The 26,978-nt window shown below is 39.9% G+C and overlaps 1 long non-coding RNA gene across 1 annotated transcript; it reads right to left on the reverse strand.

Annotated features, from left to right (window-relative positions):
* Window positions 1-3,518: 3,518 nt before the first annotated feature.
* LOC107836777 (uncharacterized) lies at window positions 3,519-26,734 on the reverse strand. The gene is made up of 3 exons (XR_001662732.1): window positions 26,556-26,734; window positions 25,436-25,534; window positions 3,519-4,242 (listed from the first exon to the last, which is right to left on the reverse strand). It is a non-coding gene; the product is annotated as an uncharacterized LOC107836777 (long non-coding RNA).
* Between the last annotated feature and the right edge of the window lie 244 nt (window positions 26,735-26,978).

Consider the following 26,978-nt stretch of genomic DNA (forward strand, 5'->3'; position numbering starts at 1 on the left):
TCCAAAAGCCCCTCAAACATTTGATGGATGGCTCCCGTGAAACCTTGTGGCCTCCAAATAAGCTATAATGTAATTCTGCTTCTTGTGTGATTTACCTCCGTGACCCCGTGCAAAGAACAATCAGCAGCTTTCAGCAAAAACACAGTGCCAAGGTTCAAATATCGCAGAACAAAAAAAGAGAGAAAATATACAAAGAGACTGCAACAAATGATTCTGAAAGGACTCCAAGGCGAGCTTGAACAAAACGGTGACAGGAGGCAATAGAAAGGCTGCTTAAAAGTGTTTACAGCAATCCAGTAAAAGAAAGGAGCACATTGGCAGAAAGTCTTGCTGCGGCGTTTTGCTAAGGTATTCCTGCTCCCTTCAACTCGAGTCAAATAAAACATCAAGGCACGGAGAAATTGATTTTTTACGGTCTCATACAACGGGGAAAATTTATTTCCATATGTTGAAACGTTTTACCTTTGAACGCATTTGTTTTTAGCTTTGCCAATTCAAAGCAACTTTAGAGTCTCACAGTCCACGTTTACCATTCTGTGCATCATTTTTAAAGATTTTTTTCACTTTTTAAAATAAAAAAATATTCAGCATTTTTATATATTTGTTTATCAAGGTTTCATTTCTAAAATAATGAAGTAAATGAAGATTTGGACCCAATGCAAAAGACAAAACGCTTGCAAATGCTTGACATTAACCCCATAGTGAAACACGGTGACGGTCGCATCATGCTGTGGGGATTCTTTGCTTCCATAGCAACAGATAAGTGGCTCAGAGGTGGTGGGAAGTTAAAGAAAAGCCTTAGAAAAAAAAGCAAATAAAATAAATATTTATATGCATGAATGTTTCAGACAACAATTTTTTGATTTTTTGATTTGCAAAACAGTCAGAAATCCATGTGCGACTCTCCTTCCTCTGCGAAATGTCGCACTCTGTGTTGGTGCAACAAGTGAACATACATACATAGATTGAAATTTGTGGTTGTAATCTGATAAAACGTTTAATAAAAATGAGTGGTATTTGTTTCTGCGAGGCCCTGTAACATCTATAAATATTTTTTTCTGTGAAATTGTTTTTACCTCGGGAGATTAGCACTTATCCGCAGATAAAAAAAAACAAAAAAAACAACAACAAACAAAATGGATTATCTGCTTTCCAGTGTTTCCCAGTAATCTCTAATGGCTGAAACCTTGAGCTAAACCATAGGAGAAAAGACGCACAAAGCTGTAAGTTACAAAGAAAAGCATCCTGAACGGCTTTCTTGCTTTGCTGGACTCATCTTACTATTCAAATGATTTGCATGACCGACTTTATCGCAGCTGTAGCCACTTTATTTTAAAGCATGAACGTAACTGTGTGTCGGATCATTTCCTCACAACATTAAGTTGAAAGGTTTAAGTTTGTACACTTGCTCCTTATGCATCAATTTGCACAACGCGTTTGGCTATTTAACCCCCGTTGTCCTTATGTCCTACCATCACAATTGTAAACATGAGTTTGCCCAGTCAAAACCTTTTTTTCTCCTTAGAGATGTAAGCATTTGGGGAGTTTTTAAACATACATCTGTAATATTCAGAGATGTAATCCATAATCATCTGAAAATAAATGAAGACTATCTGCATTTCCTTCTTCCGCTCCATGGTGTGGAAGATCTAAATCCACAAATGTGCACCTTGTGTGTGTGTGTGTGTGTGTGTCGCTGTGTCACACTCTGCATAGATCTTAGCCAATCATCCCCAACCTTTGAAGTCACTCTTTCTCCCCTCTGTGAAGTCTTGCAGCTTCATAGTTCAGCTCAGGCGGTGGGAAACAGGCCCACTGCTGAGGAGAAGAAAAAAAAAAAAAAAAAAAAAAAGGGCGCTTCAGCCCCCGGGGTCGGTCCACGCATAATGGATTGTTGAGCTGCAGCCAAACTAATTGTTGGGCTCCCAGAGTGAGTGGAGTCTGTGTAGAAGTCCATTCTGGTACTTTCGGATCGTATTTTGCATGAGGAAACGCCTGAACCTGGGTGATGCGCTCGCAGTGTCGTTTTATGTAGATTGCATACAGCAACTTGCAAAAGTAAATAATTATTTTCTATGTTTTGTCACATGGCCACCTCAAACCTTAGTGTGTTTTATTAATATCATGTAATGGACAAAGTAGATGTCAGTGGAATGAAAAGGTATGATTGAAATCATTTTTTTCCTGATTAAAAATCTAGAAAGTTTGGCATGAAACTGAGAGTCACTTCTTTCTCCATTTGTGTCTAGAAACTGAAACTCTGTTTATTGAGATATCTCAAGATAAGTCAAATTGGCGTGAAACCATATTTGTGGCAAGTTTTACAGATTCTCTACAAAATAAATACCTGAACTTTTCTCAATCCATTTTGTACAATCCCTATAAAACACACCGTTTCTTTTCGTATCGACTGCGAATTCGTTCGCAAGGCCTCCGTATTTTAACACATTTTCATCTGCATGAAACCACAATTACTGCAGCCAAAAATCAATCCCACGATTTCCCAATGGAGTTAGCAACACCAACCCCTTGCGTCCCAGTGCACAAAAGAAGTGAGTATGTTTCTTTGCATGTTAAAATCCAAGTCGCTGCGTGTGAAGGAGACGGACATGTATGATATGAATCTAAGGCAGAAAGGGAAACAGGATTGGTGACAGAGGAAAATTGGGAACATTTTGTTTCCTATTTCATCTTGGACACTGCGAAGAGTCTCGAATTGTAGCAAACAACTGTCTTTGAGAGACCAGACACAGAGTGACTTTAATGACTTTAATGCACAACAGAAAAAGGAGAGGGAAAAAGTAAGGAAAGTGGCATAGATTGAGTGGAAATGAATGTCAGGACTTTGATGGAAGGGGGAAAAAAAGGCATGTGACACCCTTACATTCGACGCGGGCAATTTTCCCCGAATGGCCTGATTGAGTGGTCAAGACTGGCCATCTGGGCCTCTGAAGTCCGGTTCACTTCTAGGCTAATCCTGTCCCTCGCCACTTTTACAGAATGCCAACAAGATTTCTTTGTCGGAGCAAAAATAACAGATCAAAGGATCGCATGCCAGAATCCGTGATTAAATATTAGTGAATGGAATCTCAATCCCCAAGGAGTAAAATATGGCTTTGGCGACGCTAATGTCCCCCTTGAAGTTTCCAAATAACCATGGAAAAAAAAGAAGCAAAAAAACCAAAAACTAAAGGCGTTTTTCTGTAGGCACTGATTGTATTCACTGAATAAGTATTTGTTTTAAATCTTGTGCTGACAGAACAGATGTGTAATATTTCAGACACAGAAGCTGCAAAATCAAAGTAGATTTTAAATCAGACCGTTTCTAATGAACATAGAGATGGAAAAAAGACTTGATACTTTATAGATTTTCTTTACTGTTTCATGGCTTTTTGACCTGATTAAATGTTTCAGATGTTTGAGTCTATTTTCAGGTGCTACTTTAGTCATTTTTTGACATTAGCAGTAATGAAACTGAACTGAAAAAGCGCTTGTCACAATTTATCTGGCATTTAAAAAGGATGACAATTACATTTTCCACATGGGATCAGGTTGATCTGGAAGACTTTATTCCCTTAAATAATTTGAACTGCATGTTGTATTTATCTTAATTTATCTGTTTCTGATGCAGCAAACAGGGAATAGGTAAAATATTAACAGTGTGTCTGTCCATTGGTCAACCACAGAAGCACATGGAAGCCGGAACCTCATAATCCCAGGATTGTTTACTAGATTACACCGTAGAGGATGATCAAACAAGAAAGTGTTATTCATCAAAATAAAAAAAACAATATTTTTCACCATAAAAAACAGCTTCACATATCTAAAGCTCCATGACGATAGCTTAATAGCAAACAGAACAGTCACATGATAACTGAGCAGCTCTGTGGAGAGTGCAATCAGAATGAAGCAGCTCATTTCAAATCGTCCAATCAAGCTGTTCTTCATTCTTTGAGTCAATAGATGAAGAAGACTGCGCTTGACTGGGATGCTTCCAGTAATTAGTTCTTTTTTTTTCCCCCCCAAAAAAACAACAAAACAAAAGACAAGCGTTGTATTCTTCAGAAGGCTCCTTTGTCTCAGAGGTAAATATTCCCTTGACGCTTGGCTGTGCCTCAAAGGTTGATCATCGGGCCAAGAACGGTCATCCGGCAGCTTTCTTTGTCCCGTAGCAGACTGATGAGAAGATTGCGGTCAGGTGTGAGCGCTGGCGCCCGTCTGACCGTGCCTGATGGAGAAAACCTGCAGGGCAGAAATTGTTGCAGGAGCACAAACATTCAGGAGTCACAGCAACATGGGTGTAGAGGCGCCGCCTTATTCCTATTGGTGTAGAGAGCATGCTGTAGTGGATTTTAACATAAGCCCCTGACCTCAAGCGTATCTGCTATGTTTAAATGTAAGCAACATCGATTCAATCGTGAATTGATACAGAATATAACAAGAAACAGCAGGTGTTTTGACGCATAATTTACATTTAGTGCGACATCTCGATCACAAATCGAGTATCTTGAGCTTTAATTTAATCCGTAACATTGCAAAGTCTAATTTTTCACCTCACAGGGGTCCTGACCTCTTTATCGCCATGGCAAAACGAGACCAGGGCAGAATAATCCTCTGTGTAAATATCGTCCACGCTGGAAAACTATTTCACTCCCCCACCCCCATTTCTGAGGGCGCCGGTGCCGTACTCCTGATCAACACCTCATTAAGCACCCTCATGTCCGCTTAAAGTCCAATTTGGAGGAAATTTCCCAAGATACCCAAATCCATTGGGCTTTTAGGAGGTCAATACGCACGCACATGCACAAAGTAGCAGTAACTGCTACGCCTGCACAGATCCGTTCCCTCAGAGGGCGCCGAGAGGAAATGTTTTTTTTAAATATATATATATATATGTATATATGGGTTAAGATGATTGCTTTCTTTCATTTGCAGTTGACATGGAAATCCTTGTTCTCTGTTTGCACGTCTTTGATGGTCAGTGGGAACCAAATTGGTTTTGGGACAGATGACAAGAAAGACATGACAATACATTCTAATCCAATATGCTCCCTTTAACAAGTACAACCTTTCTGGTGACATTTGGTAATAAAGGAGAATAATTTTCTTATTACTTACTGTCCTTTTTCCATTTCCCTTTTTTGTATTGTTTTCATGTTGTGCTCTCGCTTGAACTCTCCAGAGAGCAGAACAAAACAAAATTTTCTTGAAAACGCAACAACAAAGAGATATTGAGAGCATGGAACAAAATACAATTATGTTTTAGAAGACGTGTAATGGTAATGATTTCAAGTCCAGTGGGAAAAGTTCTGCACAAATGACTGGATTTTTTTGTATTTTGCATAAAAAAAAGGCCACATAAAAATAATGGGAAGGATAAGGATGAAAAAAGACAGAAAGTTCATATCTGGGAAAAGATCTTAGCTCTTTTGTTTTGCCTTTCAATCCTTAAAAAAGGTCTTTAAATAAGACAAACATGTATTGTTGCAAGTTCGCAGCAAATTTACAAAACTTTTCATCTCAGCGTGAAGGCAAGCATGACTGTACTGTTCTCCTGGTTTTTCCTAAACAGGCTTTTTGCCTGCTGCTTTTGCTGCGTCTTACTGCAAAGCTATTACTGCAGGCATTGCATCTGCATGAGGATATTCCCTGATATTCAATATGATTTTCCTCCGTAAACGGAAGATTTCTGCACACAGCAGAAGAATTAGACGATACAGGTAATGTGGGGTTTAGTAAAAAAAAAAACTAAATAAATAAAAAAATGCCGCATGATGTCAAGCGTGCCATCCTGTGCATTAATTCCCATCTGGCGCATGAATCTGTGAGTGAAGTCAGAAAGAATTACTCACACAAAACGCAAAGTGTGTTTTTCTCTGATAAATCTGAGAAAGTTATTGCTCTACGACCCGCCGCTTGCATTTTTGCTTCCTTCCCCTTCGTTCCTCCTTTCTCCTCGTCATCTAATACAATGTAATGTACCCCATAAAATGTCTTCAAGATCCTGTCGAAGCATATCACGTCACCTGATTACTTTTAAACAGGTCTTATCTTCTTAGTTTGTGAAAAAGGGGATTACTTTCTACCTTTCCATGAGATACTTTTCTTGAGTTTCCGTTTCATGTTCATCATTAAGCATTAGGTTATTCTTTAACCTTTTCTCTTGTATATGTATCTGACGGTGGTTGTCAACCCTTTCACAAAACAAGGCCAAATTTTACAAAATTAAGCCAGTGGGAGGACTTATAGTGCTTACTTATATACTTTGAAGTGAAAACATATGAAGGTATCCCTTTCAAAACTAAGAGTTTGTCCCTAGAAAGCATCTTTAGTTTTTTCCTGCCACCTAAGAGTTCTTATTTTAAAATCATTTTTTCACCACAATCAACTCTAAATCAATATTGTAATATTCAAAATACTTTAATGGTGAACTACGAACTTAGCAGACCGATGTTTTACATAAAAAATGAACTTTGTTCTTCGCTATCATGTCAAAAAAAGGGTCCAAAGGGTCAGAGTCAAAGTACTGTAATAAAGAAAGAACTATTTTCAGTCTGCGAGTTGATTTCACTGTTTGCCATTTTCATGCAAATACTGTTATGACATTCACAGCCATAACCACAGACAGTAAAAGAACTGCGGATGATTTATGGCAATGGCCAGGTTTTGTTATCTCCATTTTTTATGTTCCTTGAGAGGAGATTATTGTGGAGCCGTACAAAGAACTTCTTCAGTTTTATAGAGGATATGAAAGGAAATAAGGGTACACATAAGGTGCACATGAAGTGCTACTAACTGATTAAAGCACATGCTGACCAACACAAGGAATCTATTAAACCGGGACTGTGATGATGAGAAGTCTTCTTCCAACATTTATTTTATTTTTTATTTTCTTCAAGTTTTTTTTTTTTTTTTTTTTTACGTGCGCAGGAAATTTCTGTGCTTCCTGCAATCAGCGACAAGCCATATGTTCGCGGTCTTAATGAGCAGTCTGACTGTTCGTGCAAGTACTGAGCAGGTGATATCATTACACCTGTAGACATCAAAAGGCTGACAGAATCACAGCATTTCAAATTGCAATCACAAAGACTAATCAAGCCTCAATGTGCACATATTCAAAGTTTAGCTTGATGACAAGGTTGCAAGATTACCACGTCCTAAATGAGTTCTGATTTTTAGGACCGCACACACATTTAGAGATTAAAGCTGGTGAGTGATTTTTTCTTTTATTTATTCCTTTTTTTTTGTGGTCTTGTGTTGCAAACATTTCAGGCAAACCATATGAAGAAGCTGGTTGCCTACAGCTGGTGCCAGAGCAGTTTTGCTCCTCAAAAAGATCGTATGGAGCATCTGGCATTAGAGTAGACATGTTGGTTAACAAATATAAATAAATAAATAAATAAATAACCTTTGTATGATTCTTAAAAATGAACTTGTACTTGTGTGTGTCAGTTTAAATTTCTTGAGAGTTTCAGAAAGCACCCACCAAACCATTGGAAGCTTAGATGACAATTCCAGAAAGTACATAGTGAGTTCTTGAACATTTGTGGGGAAAAGAACTAGCTGTTTCCATCAGACGCTTCACCGTTGTAATAAGCTGGGTTTCTTTTGACCTGGAAATACTGTAACACACAGAATGTCGTTTTTATTGCAGGAACATTTGCCAGGTCGTTTCTCGAAGGAGAAATCGGTGAGTGAGCGGCTGAGATATGACACGGTTGGACGATGTTGTTCAGAACGGCAACGACCAACCTGTCTGGGGTTACTGCAGCTGTAAAGGGGAAAATCCAAGGGAGATGTGGACAAAGAAACGGTCTGGGTTTGATGATGTGGGATACACTGTTTTACAGTTTCAGAAATCTGGCAGGTGGAGACGAGACAGAAGTCAGGCAAGGGTCAAAAAACATTAAATCAGAGTCTGTAATAAAACTCAGGCAGGCAAAGGCAAAAAGTCGGGGTTCAGGAGGCAGAAACAGGGTTATGTAGTCAATGACTTGGTTTGGTTTGAAAAGATTGAATTTTGTCTGCATGAAACTTCAGATTATCTGACACCTATACTGTTACTGGCGGAGGCTTTTATTCTGAAGAGCACAGCTTTGCACGATTAAGTGATTGAGCATTCAAGAGTAGAGAGTGTAGCAAAGAAACAAGGAAGACATGACATGAAAACTCCAGAAACATGAGTTATTATAACAACTTACGCTTTTGTTTTCGTGTTAAATCGCAATCCAAGTATAGTAAATAAATAAAAATCACTGTAAACGTTCATAAAATAACTTTCATTAGCTGTTTAGAACTTCTGAGTTGCTTTTAGATGGGAGAAACTAACTGCATCCAGCATTTAGCTTCTCTTTTTGGTGTGAACTTCTCATATTTCCTATAGCCACGGTTGATCGGATGGCTAGCCACAACAAGCAAGACACAGAATGCTGGTAGCAACTTAAAGAAATCAAGAGATTATTTTGTAAATATAAATTTTTTTCATAGATGAAAACTCTGCAAACGAGTTTCTTCAAAGTTATCATTTTGTTCTGAGGATCATTCAGGCCCCCTTTGGCCCCCTCTAGTTACATCCCTGCCAATTTGCAAAACTTCCTGACAAGTACTTTGATCTACCTCGACTGTGATAACCAGGGATTAACAGATAGTCAATAAAAACCCTGTCATCAGGGATTTGGGGAGTGGAGTTTTGACTCAGAAGCGCTCGTTGCATCTGTTTCTGAATGAGACGTGTGCGAGATGACCTCATGAAGCTACTGGATTTGGGTATCCTAGCAACAGCTGGAAAATGGAGCAGTAATTGTGTAAAAACGGGGGGTGACAGACATGTCTAACACAACAATTCTCCCTACCCTTCGTGTGTCCTTGAGTGAACATCAAGCTACAGTATCTTCCATTCATAGTTTAAAAGCACTTTATGAATACATATTATTACTTCTTTTTTTTCCCAGGAGTGTTTTTCTTCTAGTATCATGTACCTACATTGAAAAAAAACAAAACTTTTTGTATTATTTGTGTGTGGAATAGTCCTTTTCGTCATGGTTGAGGATAATTATTTAACGCTAAAATCATTTGCTTTTGAGAAAGGTGTCAGCTGCGCAGGCTTGCCCTGGGCTTTAAAGCTGAGACGTGTTGAGCCAAAGTCAAATAACAGACATGTTTAAGCAGAGTGGCCTCCTTCAGTCAGGCCCTCTTTTTAATCTGGCCCCTACAAAGTGCCAAACCCAAAGGCTTTGCGGGCCAAATCCCCAGATTGAAAAGCTTTACCTCTAGATTTCCACTGAAAACCTTTAGCAAATCCTTCTCTCTCTCTCTCTCTCTCTCTCTTTTTTTACCATTCTCCACAGTTTGACTACGAATGTCAATGCAGCCAAGTGACAGCTGTCATTTATAGCAATCCAGCCAAAAGGTGCGCTTATTTTTATTTTTTATTTTTTATGATCTCTTTTCAGTTGTGTTACCTCATGCTAATTATTCTGAAATCAAAATTACTCAGAACTGAAAAAGCAAGACTTGTGGGAAGTACTCATGCCGCTCCACTTGCAAAACGTTAACTTGTTCTGCTCAGAATGAGCTCAAGATTAAACTCCAAAAACTGTCTTTCATATTTATTTGTCTGCTTGAAAAAGCACAACCCGATTTATTTATGTTTTATGACTTGAATATCCTAAGCGTAACAGGATTTGCCTTTTAGAATCTCAGCCATTAAATCCAAGGACCATTGAATACACAAAGATAGCAGCTTGTTATTGTTTGGTTTCATTCAGAAATCAGTGTTTAATACATGGACTACAATAAGTGTAAGTAATAACTACTGTTGCATCACTATTGTCTGAGTTATTTTTTTCTTTTTGTGTGCGACTATTTGGCTCTATAACTTGTAAGTGCCCAACACTTTGCAATGTTTTCCTCGCACTTGTAAGAAACGACAGTGTTACAATACAAACGGCTAATCAGAGTCTCTGCCGGTGTAAGACGGCGATGAAAAAACAGCTTTCATCAATTTGAGTTTTCTCTTTAAGTCATATCGCCACCGGGGAGGCATGATATATTTGAAAAGCGACGAAGGAAAATTACAGACAGGAGTCTGCCGATGCCTCCGAGTATTGATTACGTCTCAACTGGGGGACTGTGAAATCCTGAATCCAAGCTCTGACCTTCAGAACCGGCGGTTATCGCTGTGCACAGACGCAAAGATCAAAGATTAGCTTATAGATTAAAAAATATTTAAAAAAATCAAAAAGTGTAATACTTTTTTTTTTTTTTTTGCATAACAGGTATCCACAAGTAAAACAAGAATGGATGACTCAAGAGAAAGTAAATATGTGTGGGAAAAAAAGTGAGAATCAATAAAAATGTCTGTTATCCTTGATATTACAACCACACCATCAGATCCAACTGAGCTTAAAAACACAGAATAATGGTGCACGACGTCCAGAGTAATGCAGACTCGACCCTTACTTTATATTTTGTTTTCCTTTGATCCTGTGAAGATTTTTGTCATCATAGAGATCACAGTTTTTATTTGGACTTTGGCAGATTTTTCCACTTCTCTCATCTTTTAAAGCCACTTAGCATGGGCGTATAAATCAACCCAAACTCAAGTAGCAAACTAGCGGTGTGTAGACACGAAACAAAATATCATTTGGATGAAAGCTCATCGGGCGCAATGCTTTAACAGTAACTCAGAAATGGAAAATGTACCAACAACATAATGAGATACGGTCTAATTCATTTGCTGTGGATCTTGTTGTTGTTCATTACAAGCCCAATTCATATTCCATTACACTGACTCATATTCAGTTCAGATCATTGTCAGAACACTCCAGTTCTTTCAAATCTCAGAATAAACCAGCGTTTGAGATCCAGAGACACACCAAAGAATTCAGCTGACAGTTTAACGCAAAGAGAATAATGATAATAAATGGTAATATTTCAAGTCTGATGTCATTTCTCAGCTTCGTAAACCAGGATTGCCGAATGCTAACGCTAACTTTTAGCACACCCATCAAAAACTCCTAGAGCTAACAAGGATTTTTTTTTTTTTTTTTTTAACAAAATCCAAAGCAGACATGAGAAACTTCAAACATGTTTGGGGATTAAGACGCACAGACTTTTCTGTGCCTCCTGAAGCTAGAATCAGCTGCGAGCACATATTACATCATGAGTTGTGCGTCACTCCATGCTGAGGCTGATTCTGCCCTTCCTCATCAATCTCCCCTGCTGCTCCCACTTTGTCATAAACACGCACACGCACTCACACACACACACACGCACGCAAAACACTACTCCCCATTTTTCATCTCTTTTACTGAACTTTTTTTTTTTTTTCCCACCGACTCATTTCTAAAGCTTTTTTATTTTGGTAAAGCTTTACTGTCATTTTTTTTTCCTGTCAAATGATTTGAGTGTCAAGTTACTGTTGAACAACAGCAGTTGTGCGAAGACAAACTGCTCGGCTTTCGCTTTGAAGCCACTGAAAGATGCGTGTGTGGAGATGATCTGGCTGCTCGTTGTTTAAAACATGTTATTTGTTGCATGCCGATAACATCATCTTTCAACCAAAGTATGCTGTAGATTCTTATTTCTTTTAGTTTTATTGTTCTTCTAAATGCCCATTCCCCTGAGTAAAATGGAATTGCTGAAGACGTGTCAAACGAAAACAGCAAAAGCAGTGGGGTTTCAAGTTGGATCTCTGCAGACTTGCCCATTAAGGAACTTCAGTGCCAACAGCAGTTTACTGTGGAAAGATTTGTTTCTGTCGTGATGTTGCAACACACTTTACAACAAGGAGAGGGGAACTTCAATTGTTGAATCCTTTTTTTTCCCCTTTTTGATTGTTTGTGCTTTTGCGAACAAGGCATTTTAGCTAAAAAAATAAATAAATAAAAAAAATCATACTCTGATTTTTTTTTCTTTTACTGCAAATTCATGAATGAAAAAATATCAACAAAGATAATGTTATTTTAAGGCATTGTATATTTTTAGAGATTCCGTTTTGTTACAAAAAAGAAGAAAAAAAAAACATCCCTTTTACAGACTTGGCCAATTTCAAAGCTAAAATCTTTATCCTACTTAAAACATTTAAAAATAACAATGAAAGTCAACATTTAAATGTTGTATTTATGTACTTTAGGTCAACATATTCTCTAGTTTCATCCGATTTCTTACACTTTATGGACAAGATGTGCTTTTCCCACATCATCATCCTTGGTTTCTCAATGGTTCTTTTGTATGAAAATCAACTGACTGTTCCTTTTCTATTTTTGAAGATTAGCTAAGAGACTTGGTGTTCTCGCTCATGTCGTACTTGTATGCCAGAAGAACAGGAAGTCAAGAATGGTTTAAAACGAAAATGTTCAGTTCAAGATTATGGTACTGCAATAAAAGATTATGGTACGTCGTCTTACATTTTAAATGGCCATTCTCTGTTCATGATGCTTGTAAGTCAACAAATGAGTGGATCCAGCAATAAACAACAGAGCAGAGTATCATTCTGTACCAGGATATAATAAAAAAAAGTGATAATCAAAGATGCCTTAAAGAGTGAACACTGCTTTATTCTAATAGACTCTTTGGTAAAAAAAAGATTAGCCAGCAAGCTGGGCAGAGACTGGCCTGGTTTTGTCAATGGAACAGTAGTTCATTGTGGCCTTTTGTATCACTGTCACGCTGTGAAATGAGTGAAAAGTAGCAGCAGGCTACTACCCACATATCAATGTACCGCTACGCTGTGCCAAGTAGTGCCTTAGAGCTGGAATCTGCAGGCCCCTTGTGGGAATACGCTCCGTCCAGAGTGCTTCCTGATTTTACAGACAAGGCAGAGAGCAGAAGAAGAGCATAAGCCGAGGGAAAACCTGAACAAGGAGACAAGTTTCACCCCAGTCTCCAGATGACGGATCACTATCAGCGCTGAAATCAAACACGGTGCATATGTAGGTCCAGTCGGGTTTAATAGAAATTAGTCCAAGGTAGAATGAAAAAGAAAAAAGCCCAAGACTGTAAGGTGCAGGTCAATTAATAAAGAGTAGATCTGAGGAGGTATGGGTCAAGCAGGACAAAATGAAAAGGTCAAGGAGAAGCGAAACGGGGGTTATGGTACGTCTGCGAAGTCGCCGCCAGGGGAGTCGGAAGCAAGTTGAAGAAACATCTCCAGAGGCTTCTTCAACCTTCTCGACTTTCTCGTAAGGTCAGTCGACTAAGAAGGTGAAAAACGATGCTGTTTTGTGGGAAAAGCTGGAAATGTGAGCCCAAAAGAGGAGACAGAAGAACTGTTTATTTTTTAATTTTTGGCTCTAGTGGATTTTATTTGACAGTGAAGTGAGAGGAAAGCGGGTTGTGCGAGAAGGGCAAGTCATGCTGCAAAGGTCAAGGGGCCAGGACTCGACCCGGTGACCATCGCAAAGAGGACAGAAGCCTCTGTGCGATGGTCACACACTTTACCCCTATGCCACCCAGCAGCATCCGTTTCACGGAAAGAAACCAAAACAGAAGAAGTCTGTAAGGACGCAAACACTTTTTCACATCTCTGTGTGTCAGATGCCTAATAAATGGCATGCGAAATAACTTTGCACTCTTATTTATTTGGAGAGTTTCTGGGTTTAAGGCTTCACACTGAAGCAAATTGCTAAAAAAAAAAAAAAGTTTTACCAGCTTGTTTGGTGGTAATTTGAGGTTTGGGACACAGGCAGCTAGAATGCCTCCTAATGAGGCTCCAAAGGAAGACTGCAGCTTTCCAGTTAGTCATATTTTGGGTCTTAGGTCCAAACAAATGCTCCAAAAACGTTTTTGCAAGACACTTGCCTCCATTTTTGCAAGACTTTTACAAATCACATGCAGAGAAAGCCATTGTTTAGCACAATATGACCGTCAGGGAATGCTCATATTAAGTCAGTGAAAGTATCAGAGGCCCATAAGGTCTTAGAATTACAGTACAAAATCCGATTCAATCTGCAGAAATGAAAAGACGCCACGTTTAGCTGTTTCCATTGCCACTGTGAGAATTTATTTACATTCCCACGGGACCATTTAAAATTAAAACTAAAGCAAATGAGTCCCGACCACTGCACTGGAAGTTATTTACTTGAGCAAACTGTCACCCAATGGAAATGAGGCGCTCATGCTGTCACATCCGCTCGTGCTGATTATGTCGGACGATGCCGAGCTGACTTGGCCCCAAAGGCGAACCCCAGAAGACGAATGATGGTAATAAGCTCCGTGGGAACACACACAGTCCCATGGGCATGTTTATAATGGCCGAGGTTGAGAGGGAACATGATGGAGAAATGGAAACAGCCAAAGGTCAGGACCCTCAAGCCATTGTCATCAAATATGAGATCCACATTTGCGGAATTCCAGGATGACTTTAGTTCTCTTTTTTTTTTTTTTTTTTTTTTTTTGTGGCTTTCTTGAAAGTAAAAAAAAAAATAAAATAAAAAATCAGTGTTGGCTATCCTGACCTTGTTAGTGGTTTCCGTAGACCAATATTTCATAAACAATCTGGTGAGGACATTTTGAAATGAAAGAAAAAAATGTTTTGATGATGTTTTCATTCTTGCAAACAAGTAGAAGAGTGTGGTAGCACAGAACCCTTGTTCCCATCTAAAGGCGCTGGGCTTTATCCTCAAAATGTTATTTACAACCTGTTCATCGATCAGCGTGATCTCGCACATATCCCATAATCCCAGTTTACCCTTTTATCTCAGGCCCGTTACAGCGAGTACAAATGCTAAATGTCAACTTTGACCCACGATTCTGTGTTAGTACTTTCCACTGAGCGCAGAGGTTTTGCAGAATATAATTGATACTTTTCCACATTTGTCAGATTTTGTACACTTCCTGAACTTCTTTATATTATCTTTGGTACATTTGTTGGTAAGCTACATAGCTTACCAACTACCGACTTTGAGTACGGCTCGACTCGAGTATGAAAAAAAAAAAAAAAAAATTACACAAACATAACTTTTGTCCTGGTTGGAAGTGTCCACATTTGTCAAAAGCTTTTCTACTAAAAATTGCAATTAAAAAGTTTTGTTTTCTTCTGGACAGAAAGGACAGAAATGCCAGCATTTTATCAAAGCTCGGGAAATTAAATTGGAACTGCAGTAACTCCAGCTCTTTTTGTAATTACTAAGGATTGACAGCACACACAGTTTTAGGCATACAAGTCAAATCTAACAACTTTTTGTAAACCAGAGACACTTTATTCTGCAGGACAAGTCTTTTATTTTTCGTCATTTAACAGACGCCAACAAAACAAAAAACCTAAAGGCAAGTCATCTACGTCGACTTTTTTGTTTTCTTCTTCCCAATAAAATCACTTCTAACTCTTATTGTCGACTCGTATAGCCAAATGTCAACCAATCAAGTCCAGCTCTTCACCGCTTTAAACAGAAAATCTCCCTCCAGGGTTGTTGCTTTTTTTTTTTTTTTTTTTCCTTTGTGATTCCAAAAGTGGCGTCGGCTCGACTTTGGAATTACAACCACCAGTGAACGCTTGGATGTTAATTAAAGAATGCAAATTTCATGTTTCTGGTCCAAGGCTGACACAAACCCAAGGCTCAGAGGTCCATAAGAGAGAACATGCACACCAAACAACAAAAAAAAGACAAAAAAAAAAAAAAGGAAAAGTTTTGAAGGCTCCCGTCCACAAATACTGATGAGGACACTCACACACACAACCACAGGCAACCGAGGGCCCTAATCAGTCCCTCTCATCACCCGCTTTGTTCTACAAGATAGAAATGAGATGGGCAACGAAGCAAATGACCTTAAGCTGGTGAAACTCAGGGAGCTGATTATACAAAAAGTTAGATGTTCATAAATATGTTTACCAGTGTGCGAAGTGGGTCAGAACTTTGGGGAAAGTTGGTCCTTTGACTTTGTGCGAATGCAGAGTTTAAGTGCGAACACCCACCCACACACACACACACACACACAGTGTGACTGAAAGCAAAACAAATCCCAGGTTAACATGGAAAAAAAAAAAATCTAACTCTGAGAATGTTTTTTTTCCTTAAAACAGATTAAACAGAAATTATTTTTCCGCTTTGTTACAATTCAAACAGAATGACACCCCCTCCTGAGAGCCGCCTGTCCCCGACGTGGATTTGCGAACAAATTAAAATCCTAATCAGTGTATTCTGACATTTTTTTTTTTCATACCAGTCAAATTCCTCATATTTCTCCCCATTACTTCCCAGCGTGCAGCAAATCCTTTTTTTGGGAGTTACGACATCAGACGGCATCGGTGGCCTTATTAGGCCATGAAAGTTGCTGAAAATGTGAAAGATTGTGAATGTTTTTTTTATTTTTATTTTTGCAATTCCATCTTTTGACTAAGGTCAAAAGATGTTCTTATACAGTTTGGCTTGTTTCTGCATGTGACGGTTGGACATCAGGCACTGACTGGTCGTCCTGCAGCTCCTTATGAACTCCAGCAAACCAGGGAGGGGGCTGCTGTCAGGTGTGGAAGCTGCAGCTCTCCAAAAAGATCCTCTGAAAAGGGAAGACCTCCCACTATCAGGTAAAAAAAAACATGGAAAAGTCTGAATTTTATGAAATCCGTGGAAAAAATAATCATCATTAAAACACGTATTGGGATATTTTGCAAACAATTCTGGACTGATTTAAAGCAGGAAATGTTCAATATTGTTCACAATCAAAAAGTGAGAGAAAAAAAAGTTTCAATATCAGTTCAGCAGAAACGTCTGAATCGCTGATTTATGCAGACACGAGTTAAATTCTCCAGAAGAAATCTAAAGGAGTTCTTCACCGCTCAGTTTCCGGAATAAAAACGTCGATATTTTTCCCATCACCATTGAGTTGAATTGTTTTCTAAGAGTGTGTTACGGTGGAGGTGGGGGAGGAAATGTTCCCTGGAATCCTGAGAGATATTGCAGAGTTCCTCCTGTAAATATGCAGAATGTGCTCATCTCAGCAGCACATACATTTTATTTATTATTTTTATTTCTCTCTCTCTCTCTCTCTCTCTCTCTCTGAGAAGTGAGAGTAAACTGTCCGCAAAAGCCTGTGGAGATATAGTTTCATTACACTCGCATAATGGGCGAGAATAGATTTCAGTTTCTCTCTTTATGTATAATAAGTACGCCATCAATCATGTGTACAGTTGGAGAAGTTGCACAAGAATGAGCAAGCAGCAGACAGTAGGCACAGAAGTAAGTCCACGCATATGTCAGCATAACATTTACGTATAAAAAATACAAACTACATGAACATGCGCAGCATGAACAGGTGCGGCACAGCTCCACTGCGAGGCCTTTAATCTTGTAATAAAAAGAAACAAATTACTTCATCCACTTTGACAAGCTAATATGTTGTGTTTCACAGCTCTGTGCCCCGCAGGCTGAACGTACAGCACAATGCTCATTTCTTTTCCTTTTTTTTATTTATTTATTTTTTTTTTGCCTCCTTTCTGCAGGATTGATTTCTCTTTTCAAATAAGTCGTAAACTTTGCAAGAGGCAGCGAGTCTGTTGGCAGCGGAGTTTAAAGGCATAATCTGCACTCAGACAACAAAACAGAAATGATGATAGTCCTCCTTACCGAGCGGAGGGATTCGCCGGAGCCGTCGCTAAAGCTCGTGATCCAAAGTGGCTCAGAGTGTGACGTAAAATGTTCCATTTACTACAAACCCCTGGAACGTTTTCTGCTCCCATTTTGGAATGCGGCCTTTGTCACGTGCTACATTTTGCTCCAGGGATTGCATTTTTCTGCTGCTTTCGGACAAACAGTTCGGCAGCTTATGAAACAAAGAATTTAAATGAGACAATTTATGCATGGCTGACTTTGGGTTTAAACGCAGAAAGTGGGATTGAATTTGTCGTGTCAACTGGAATACTGGTGGAAGCTTTAGAGGCTGGAATTCAGCGCTGTGCTATGCTATGCTACACTGCTATGTAGCTAATCAATCAGTCGCATATCAAACGTCCAATCAAAATAACTTCACCTTAGTTATTTTTCTCGTTGTCATGATTCTTTTCTGTCAGAAAATATCTACAGATTATGAGGAAGTCACCATGAATTATTAATACAATCAAAGTCTACATGTAGTTTTGATCTCCTATAACAACAAAAGGTAATTATTTAAATACTAATGCAAATATTGTTATTCTGCTAGTTGAGCTGTGACTGTTATCCGGACTTTCAAGCCACATTGCATGAAAATATCTCCTCTGCCTCTGATTGTTATGTAGCTTAAGTGAAAAAGGAGGAAATGTTTCGTGTTTTCCCGCCACATCTGTTGACGTCCACCTTCACGGCAGGCGGTACATGAGGATTAGCCCCACCTGAGCTGAATCAAGAACGTCCGCTTGCTCGCGGTTGTTATCGCCAAACAGGCTGGTCTGTGTACGTCCCGAAACCGCTGAACAACTTGGATTTTCACGCAACAACATCTCCTGGGTTTACAACCCGCTCAAGGAAGAGAAAATGTCCAACGTGTGGAGGAAAACGTCTCGTTTGTGTCAGAGGAGGCTGGAGCGAGGCGCAGAAATGCAACAGCAGCTCAAATAGACTCTAAATACAACTAAAGAAAATGCAGAATTCACTAAATGATTTACCGTTTAAGGAGTGAAATATGTTGTTTAAATAAAAGTGTAAAAGGAAAACATGCATACTTTATTTCCAGAGCCCTATGTTGGATGTACCTATAACAGATTTCTTTTATATCGATATGGCTTATAATAAAAACATTTTGTTCTTTGTGCACTTTATCTTTGCACCGTCTGGTAAACACACCTCACAAACCAGATTTCTGTCTGCGACATATACAGCAACGTGACAAATGTGCCTAAAGTCCCTCTTCTTTAGATGATAGCAATCTCTTCAAGTTGAATAAACTTTGTCGACTGCATGGATCGTTTCCCCCACAAGCTCCCCAAAAGCAAACAAAAAACAAAGAGGCCGAAGGGAGGCCCCCGCTGCCGCATCACAGCCCAGCGAGCACAAAGGACACGGGGCCACATTAAACTGTCAGTGAGGACAACATTCAAAGAATTTATGACCCTTGACCTCTATTGTGTCTGTGCAGGCCGGGGGCTCGTCACACGCCGAGGAGCGTGAGGGGCGTTAATGACTCCTGACTGTACAGTTTGGCTTTTTTCAGCTCTGCCTGCTGCGCTTTTCGTCTTCACACACACTTGTGTCCTTGCGTTGTTCCATGCCCACCTCTGAGTGTTTTAAAGACGAAGCGGAAAAAGGTAGAAGGTACAGAGAGACGGGAGTGTGTGTGTGTGTGCGTGCGTGTGCGTGTGCGTGCGTGCGTGCGTGCGTGCGTGTATGTGTGTGTGCACGCGCTTCTTGAATCCTCACTTGCTTAATTATAAATGTCTCCCGACTGTCTTAGGCTGCTTTTCCTGCATCCCAAGAGCTTCTGTTAATATTTCATGCCACTGTCCTGTTCCCAGAGTTAAATGGCCAAGCAGCAATTAGGCTCATCTGTAGAAGACCTTTACAAGGATGAGTAGCTCTCTGTGGGAACAAGAATGTGTTTACTAGCAGGAGAGAGAGAGAAAAAAAAAAAGCAGAGTTGTTTTTACTCCTTAAATTGTGTAGATTTATTCTCATCTTTGGTACAAAGGTTCAATCCAAACACTAGGAATAAATATAAAAAAAACAGAGCTTTAATATTCCCAGGTTTCTACCATTTTTTTTTTTTCCCAGATCATCAAGCAAATTTAAATACCAGAAAATGAAATCCTGAGGAGATGCAAGACGTTTGTGTGGAGAGCTTTATTCCCTTGATCATTTTACTCAAGCTACGACTCTCACATACTAAAGTTCGCTTGACGAGCTGAAACATGTAACAACTGAGCGAATCTGGAGAGTGGAACTGCCTCCTCTCAATTTGAATGATTAAAAAAAAAAAAACATTTCTGACCAAACACACCCAGATATGCCCATGTTTAATGGATTATGAACAGTTCAAGTATTTTACCACTTCAGCTGCCCTTCGCTGACTTTATGTTTCCATGCAGATGAGTCATTTCCGAAACATAATTAATTCATCCTTGTATAGTCACTCCGTGCGGCATGAGATAGATTACCAAAACAGCGTGAGAGGAAGACGGAGGGGAGAGGATTCATTTTTTTTCTTCTCTCATCACTCATTCCGTCTCTGGGTTTAAAAAAAAGATGAGGGGAAAAACACAGGAAGCAAAACTCACTTGAAGCACATAAGAAAAGCACTTTACTAGTCATTTCACCTTTTTTTTTTTTCCTTTTTTGCAAAAGACCCCCCACCCCCAAATACAAAAAAAATAAAAATCCTCCTCCATCAGACCTGGACCAGTGTTTTTGTCTCATGTGGATGGATGCCACTCCCCCGTGACCCTGCCAGGTTCTTAATAGCACAAATGTGACCTTTACCTTTCTTCTGAGGGCCCAACGCTGTCCTCTTATCAGGCTGTCCTGGAGCCTCTATTGCTTCCTCCAGTGTCAAACAGCCACAGTGACCTTTATTTATGCCAGCGTGGGGATGCGATCTTGTTCAGTCTTCGGGGGACTTGAAGCCTCCATTGTAGCAGAAAGCCCTTGCAAAACGACGGTCAAACCTTTAGTTGCTCTAGAGTCCAGACTGACAGTCTGGAGAACTCAAGCTAGACTTACAGCACAATAGTTGGCTTTACTTCAATGTGGTACATTTTTAAGAAAGAAATTATTTAGCTTACATTAGCTTAGTAGGCACCAGCAACCCTCCCGACCCCACTAGGGACAAGGGTGTCTAGAAAATGGATGGATGGATGGATGGATGGACATTAGCTTAGTCCATGTCAAAGTACCCTTCTTTATTAAAAATGGCTTCCCTCTGCAGCTGTTTGTGATGCACCACTGTCACCACTAGGAGGCGGTAATCCTACACACTGCTAGCCACAGTTATAAAGGGGTAACACTTTATTTGAAGGGGGTTGAATAAGACTGTCATGACACTGTCATAAACATGACATAACACCTGTCATGAACATGAATAAGTCTTCATGAATATTTATGACTGTTGTCATAAAGTGTCATTCGGTAAATTATGACACTTTTAATACAAAGTTGACATTATTCAAAATGCCGTTGTTATGACAACTTGACATTAACTAATAAATCATTACTGATTAAACTTTAGCTTTAATAACATAAAGTTACCTCATTTTTAAAGTGCAATCAGTAATACTTTTATAACAAATTTATATCACTATAAATTAAATAATATTAAATAAAATAGTATATTTTTTTTGTCTTTTTGAAGTTCTCTTGTGTTGTGAAGAAAGTATTTGCACCCTTTCCAATTCTTTCATTTTTGCATATTTGTTAGTTGCAAGCTGATGGTAGCAGTCGAGTCCATTGGGACAATCCATTGCGTTCCGGGTTATTGTGGTTTGGTTGGTTAGCATGAAGTGTGCCAGAATATGAGATGTTTGAAATTGTTGCTCTATTACCACTAAAAAAAAAAAAAAACACTCAATAAATGGACACAGTCCATGACTGCGGTTAATCAAGAACAGGGACAGTGAAGCAGAACCTTACAAACTTGAAGAACTCCACTTTTTTTGGAGCGCAGCAGTCAGTATGAGCAAATATACAAACACACATACAGAGATTACAACTCTCCTGTTTTCACATGAGGGAATTTCATGCACAAGCCTCAAATGTTGGCCTCATCAGGAATGCTCTCTAGCTGCAGGTACCAGGAATTAATGAGCATTTCTGCGCTGCACCTGAACATCATCATGCAGCCTAGCGGAGCGTCCAATTTCCCTCCAACTGGCTCTGCCCTCATAGTTAGCTGCTAAAACCCCACCGGCAGTGAGGGATTGTTTTCGGCGGCTAATTGACAAGTTCCTGGTCCTATTCCACATAAACACCATGTGAGCTACTCGGCGGCGAGTGCACATGAATGCTTTCCATGGAACTTTAACCAACTACGCCACACACTGAACTCTGACCTCTGTGCAGAGGTGTTTGTTTTATACGCTAAAGGTCGCCATGGTCATTAGCAATGCTTTATCTGTAGAGTTAATTGGACACATCTAGTAACTATCTTTAGTTTTGAAAATGCCGGCATTGTCAATTTGTGTGCCGTTTCTTTTTTTTATTTATTTTAGTTTGCCATTAATTGGCGAATTATATGTGAATAAACCATATGAGTTTATACTTTTGGGAGGTCAAAATGTGCAAAAACTCTATTTTCACAGTTTATTTTCCAAGAAGTGGATTTTTTATTTTTTTGGAAAATCTATTCAGCACATGATGTAAACTGCAAAACAAATACAGCAAACATGGAGTTGGGGAGCTTTACATACAGCAGGCGTTTTAAACCAGCACCGCTGAGCTGAGAAAGAGGGGTGCAAGCGGAAATGGTCCTGAACAAAACAGACACACCGTCTTGCTGCCGCTGTGTCTGTTTCTGCAATGCAGCGGGGAAAAAAAAAAAAGCCTGAGGGGGTAAAGCGATTCTGAGGCTGTGACTTTGCCAATAGGCGACTAATCCCCCCCCCAACAAAGCTCAGCTGACCCGAAGCTGTGACTCCACAGCTTTTATAGCTTGCCCACAAACAATGACACATAAATTAAATACTCCCATTTTTTTTCTGTTGTTACCCAGAATGCTTGTTCCTTCAAGCATTTTGTGTGCATGCCCACCCATACACAGGTGCATCGCAGTGAAATAATCGTTTATATCTGTAATTAAATTCAGAGAAAAGACTAAGAACGTTACGAAAGACCAAAATAGTTCATCTCTCTTGACTTGTGTGTTGTCCAGCATACATTAACTGACCCTCAAAAGTGTCCCATTGCAGAATATGTACTCTATTCATACTATATATGTGTTAAGAAATCATGGGAATCAAAGGGCTGCAACTTACAACTTATCATTAACTTGAACCTCATATAAGGTTGACTTTAAATAAAAGCAAAGCTGTTGTGCTCTATCTTAGATCAGAAGGGCACACCAGGTATTTGCTAATTGCTGCGGGCTAGTCTGAAGGAGATAAGTCGTTTAGCTGCTCAGCTCTGAGAGAAGCTCCAAGTCTTTGAAAGTGAAACTCTGAGGAGGAGTTGCACCTCAAAGGCGGTGCAAAGTCCAACCATGTGTTTGGCACAGCTGAATGATTTACAATGAGAATTTAAAAGATTTCTGAAACATATTGAAAGTTATTGGTTCAATATGCAATAAAAAAAAAAAAAGTCACTGCCAGCACAAAGCAAAAACGGGATTGGGAGAAGCCCAAACTAGACAGGCTCCCATCCACCACCACCACTTCAGATCACCAACATCACATAACCAGTGAGAGTCCAACTCTATGCTGAGAATCCAAGCACAGCTTTTGCTTTGATTGTAAAAGATCCACAGAGACTTCAGAAGCATTGCTAGCACTGCATGATTCTATAGTCCCCTGCCCCCCCCAAAAAAAAAAAATGCCTTGAGGGACAGTACCATCAACCTTTTAGTTGCTCAATATGGGTAAAGTTTGGCAAACGCTCTCTCTGAAGCATTATCTTTAAGACACTATAAAAGGATTTTTTTTTTTTTAAGTTCAACAGGCTGCCACAGATAAAACCCAGACGAACCTTTACCAAAAGATGTAGGATGGATGAAAAGCTCTCCGCAGTCTGTCATTGAACAAAATTTCTCTCATTCGTCTGGTTGGAATCCTGCTTAAATGGCTCCATACACAATGTAATCCATTTCAAAATAATTATGTGGAAAAGAAAGGATGTTGCATTACCACATGGAAGCTTGTGCAAGTTGCAGAATGTAGAAATGCCCTTGGAGGTTCTTAGGGAGCCCCGAGAGCTACATATGATGTGTCACGCATCAAACTGACTTTAACGCATCAAGTCGAAGTAGACAAAGGATTTCATTTGGATCTTGATGTAATTGTTCGGCTGGCTTTGCTCTGAGACTCCTCAAACAAGCTGCTTTTCCAAATGCCAAGAGAGTCAGGGTTGGGACTCTTCTCTGTATGAGCTGGCATTAATTTTAAATACGCTATTCGTACAAGTAAGGGTTCTCTTTAAAAAGCAGCCGGATTGATAGGAATGACTGATGCCCAAATAGTACCACAGAGTATGACAGACTGTACTTTTCTTGCATTACGCCACAAAGTATCCCTTGTTTGTCAGCATGGGGCAAGAAAACAAATGAATAAATAAATACACCTGCACGCATGGACATGCATGCACAAGGCAAACATATTCACAGCAAAGGAATTCCCTTGGAGAGTTGCTGTGTACACGGTGTTTACTGCTCTCCTCAATTATTGATTAGTTGTTTTCCTTCTGTTATGAGAGGCCACCCCCTTATGATTGGGCAGAAAGGAACGCTCATAAAAATTGCAGCAGGGCTCGTTCTTCCAAACCAGACTGCACTTTATTGACCCTGGGCTCCATTGTGAACAGGAAGCTTGCTTCCCTTCCCACCGTCTCTCCCTCCCTCTCTCTGCTCCTCCAACAGATTCTCTCTGTCTCACTGACACCGTCTCTTACTCGTCTTATTTATTCCCGTGCCCTCCCACTGCCCTTTCCTTTCTCTCACCTAGGAAAACCTCTTGAGTCTAAGGTGTCTCCATAAACTAGGCTGCAGAAAACCCAGACAAGCCATCAGTTGGCGATAAATTATTGAGAACCGTTTCCAGTTGGTGGTAACAAAATGCTTGGAATACAGTGCGACAGAAGGGAATTAATATCCTCCGTCGGGTCAAGTTGTTGTACGTACGTGGAAATACGCGCCATCGACGACGCGCCAAGGTACAGCAAGTCAAATCCCAATCATGATATTACCACCTTCGTGAGTTATGGATATCATAGAAGCAGTGGCTTTTTTCAGCCTTTTATTCATAGTGTTGTTACTGCCTAGTACAGGTGGACATATGAACCCAACATCGAGAGTGTAAACGAGTCTTTGATTGTACTTGAACCTTTGACTGGATTCCTTTGGGACCTGGAACTAACTCAAAAGAAAGCCCAAGTTCACACTGCAAAAAGCCTTGAGTTTCTCACCAAACAGTTTTGTTGATGTCGTCGGCCTCACTGCCCAGGGAGCTCATACATTGGAAAAAAAAAATAGTTGTTCTGTTTTGTACCCCAAGTCTTCCAGGTCCCAAAGCAGCGATGCAGCCACAGACCATCATACCACCAACACCTTGCTCATATCTTGATGAGATGTTCTTTTTCTGAAATTCAATTTCACCTGGTTTTATGTCAGAAGAAGAACAAGAGATTGTACAGCAAGTGGAAAATTAACAAAACAAGATAAAAATATACACTTTTAGTTAGCAGAAACTAACTTTTTTTTTACTGATTAGTTTTGATCTTATTCCTCTAAGCAATAATGAGGATTAGAGAAAATCCAAAATGTATCACAAACATTTAAGAATCAGCGTATATATATATATATCTAATTTTAAATCCTGAGAAACACTTACGGCCCGGCATTCAAATTCGCACAGACTGGTGGAGTATCTCGGCTTCCCAGTCACACCAGGATCTCACTTTCTGGCACGCCATCTCCGGCGCCGCCGCTCCTGAAGACGGAAGATAAAACGCAGTAATGGAAATGCCATCGTGTTAAAGAGGACAGTGGCTTCAGCGTTAACAAAACAAACAAACAAACAAACAAAAAACTAAGTCAATATTGAGGAGACAAAAAGATGTGGAAATAGAAAATTGTCAAACGGCGGTCTGACTTGGCAGGAGGAAAACAATCTCAAATGGCATGCAAAACAATGTCATCCACCGAGTTATTGTTTCAGAAATATTTGAGTCTGTGTATGTGTGTGTGTGAAGGAGAAAAAGACAGAGGAGAGAACAGATGTGTGTTTCCTTCTCCGCCTGTTGTCAAAAAGGAAGGTTTTTGCATGTGATATCTAAAAAGCTCCACACGCAATCCCAGCTTTCCCACCTGCCCGACTCCCGCTTTGATTTTGGCTTGAGAGGAAAGCAGAGAGCTCCTCGCCGAATAGGCTTAGCATGCTCACACCTGGCTGCAACATTTACGAAACCAAAGTGAAAAGTGCCTTAAAGCTTTCCTCCCCGATTGCTCATAAGTAGCATTTCGCCGGTTCAGACTCTAGAAGTTCAGCGTCAAGGTGTTTACACATCGCCTTCTTCTCTGGCTGTCATGTTGACACGGCTCAAGCATTATTCTCTTCCCTTAAGAAGAGAACTCAGTTATTTTGGATGGTTCGCAGGTGAATCCTTCTTTTTTTTATTCCCTTGTGAGTTAACTACACTGTGAGAAACAAGGGAAGACACCGACTGTCATAGGCAGAAGCAGAAAGTCACCATCAGACGGAGAGACAGACCACTTCAGGGCATACCCGACTTAGACACGGTCATCATAAATGATTAAAGGCCGATTTCCCATTCCGACAAGCCAACCAATCTTTGCTCAGTGCAATGGAAACCAAAGTGAAACGAGCATGGCGCTCTGCATTTGCATCAAGCAATCACAACGGGGACGTGTTTAAAGGGTCGGGATGGAGAGGGACAGTCACACCAAGCTTTTTTTCCACCATTATACTCTCTTTAAATGGCGGACATTACCTGTGCACCCAGCCGCCGAGGGCAGCCGGCATTTTGTTTGAGGTTCCTCCTGCTAATATTGACTAATGTTCCTCCTGCAACTGTTGACGGTTTGGCGAGGAAGGTTGTGACACCGTCTTTATAATTCCACGGTGTGATCCATCGGGAGGGGAGAAGTCGTGACCTCGGAGGCAGGGGTGAAAATTGCACTCGTGGTGCCATTATGGAAGAAATGAATGATGGAGCAGACAAAAGAGATGGAAAACATAAAGTCCTAGCTAAAGCACAAAAAAAATGAGATTTGTGGGTGTGTAAACTTTTTTTTATGTCTTGAAGTACCTGATTGAATTCTGAGCAGGGGCGTTTGTTCATTTCCAAAGACAAAAACAATTAAGCTAAACTTTTGAAGAGTACTGATTTATTTAACAAGTAATCCAAGGATAT

The sequence above is a fragment of the Poecilia formosa genome, unplaced genomic scaffold, assembly GCF_000485575.1.
Source record: "Poecilia formosa unplaced genomic scaffold, Poecilia_formosa-5.1.2 Scaffold83, whole genome shotgun sequence".
In the NCBI taxonomy this organism is placed as follows: domain Eukaryota; kingdom Metazoa; phylum Chordata; class Actinopteri; order Cyprinodontiformes; family Poeciliidae; genus Poecilia; species Poecilia formosa.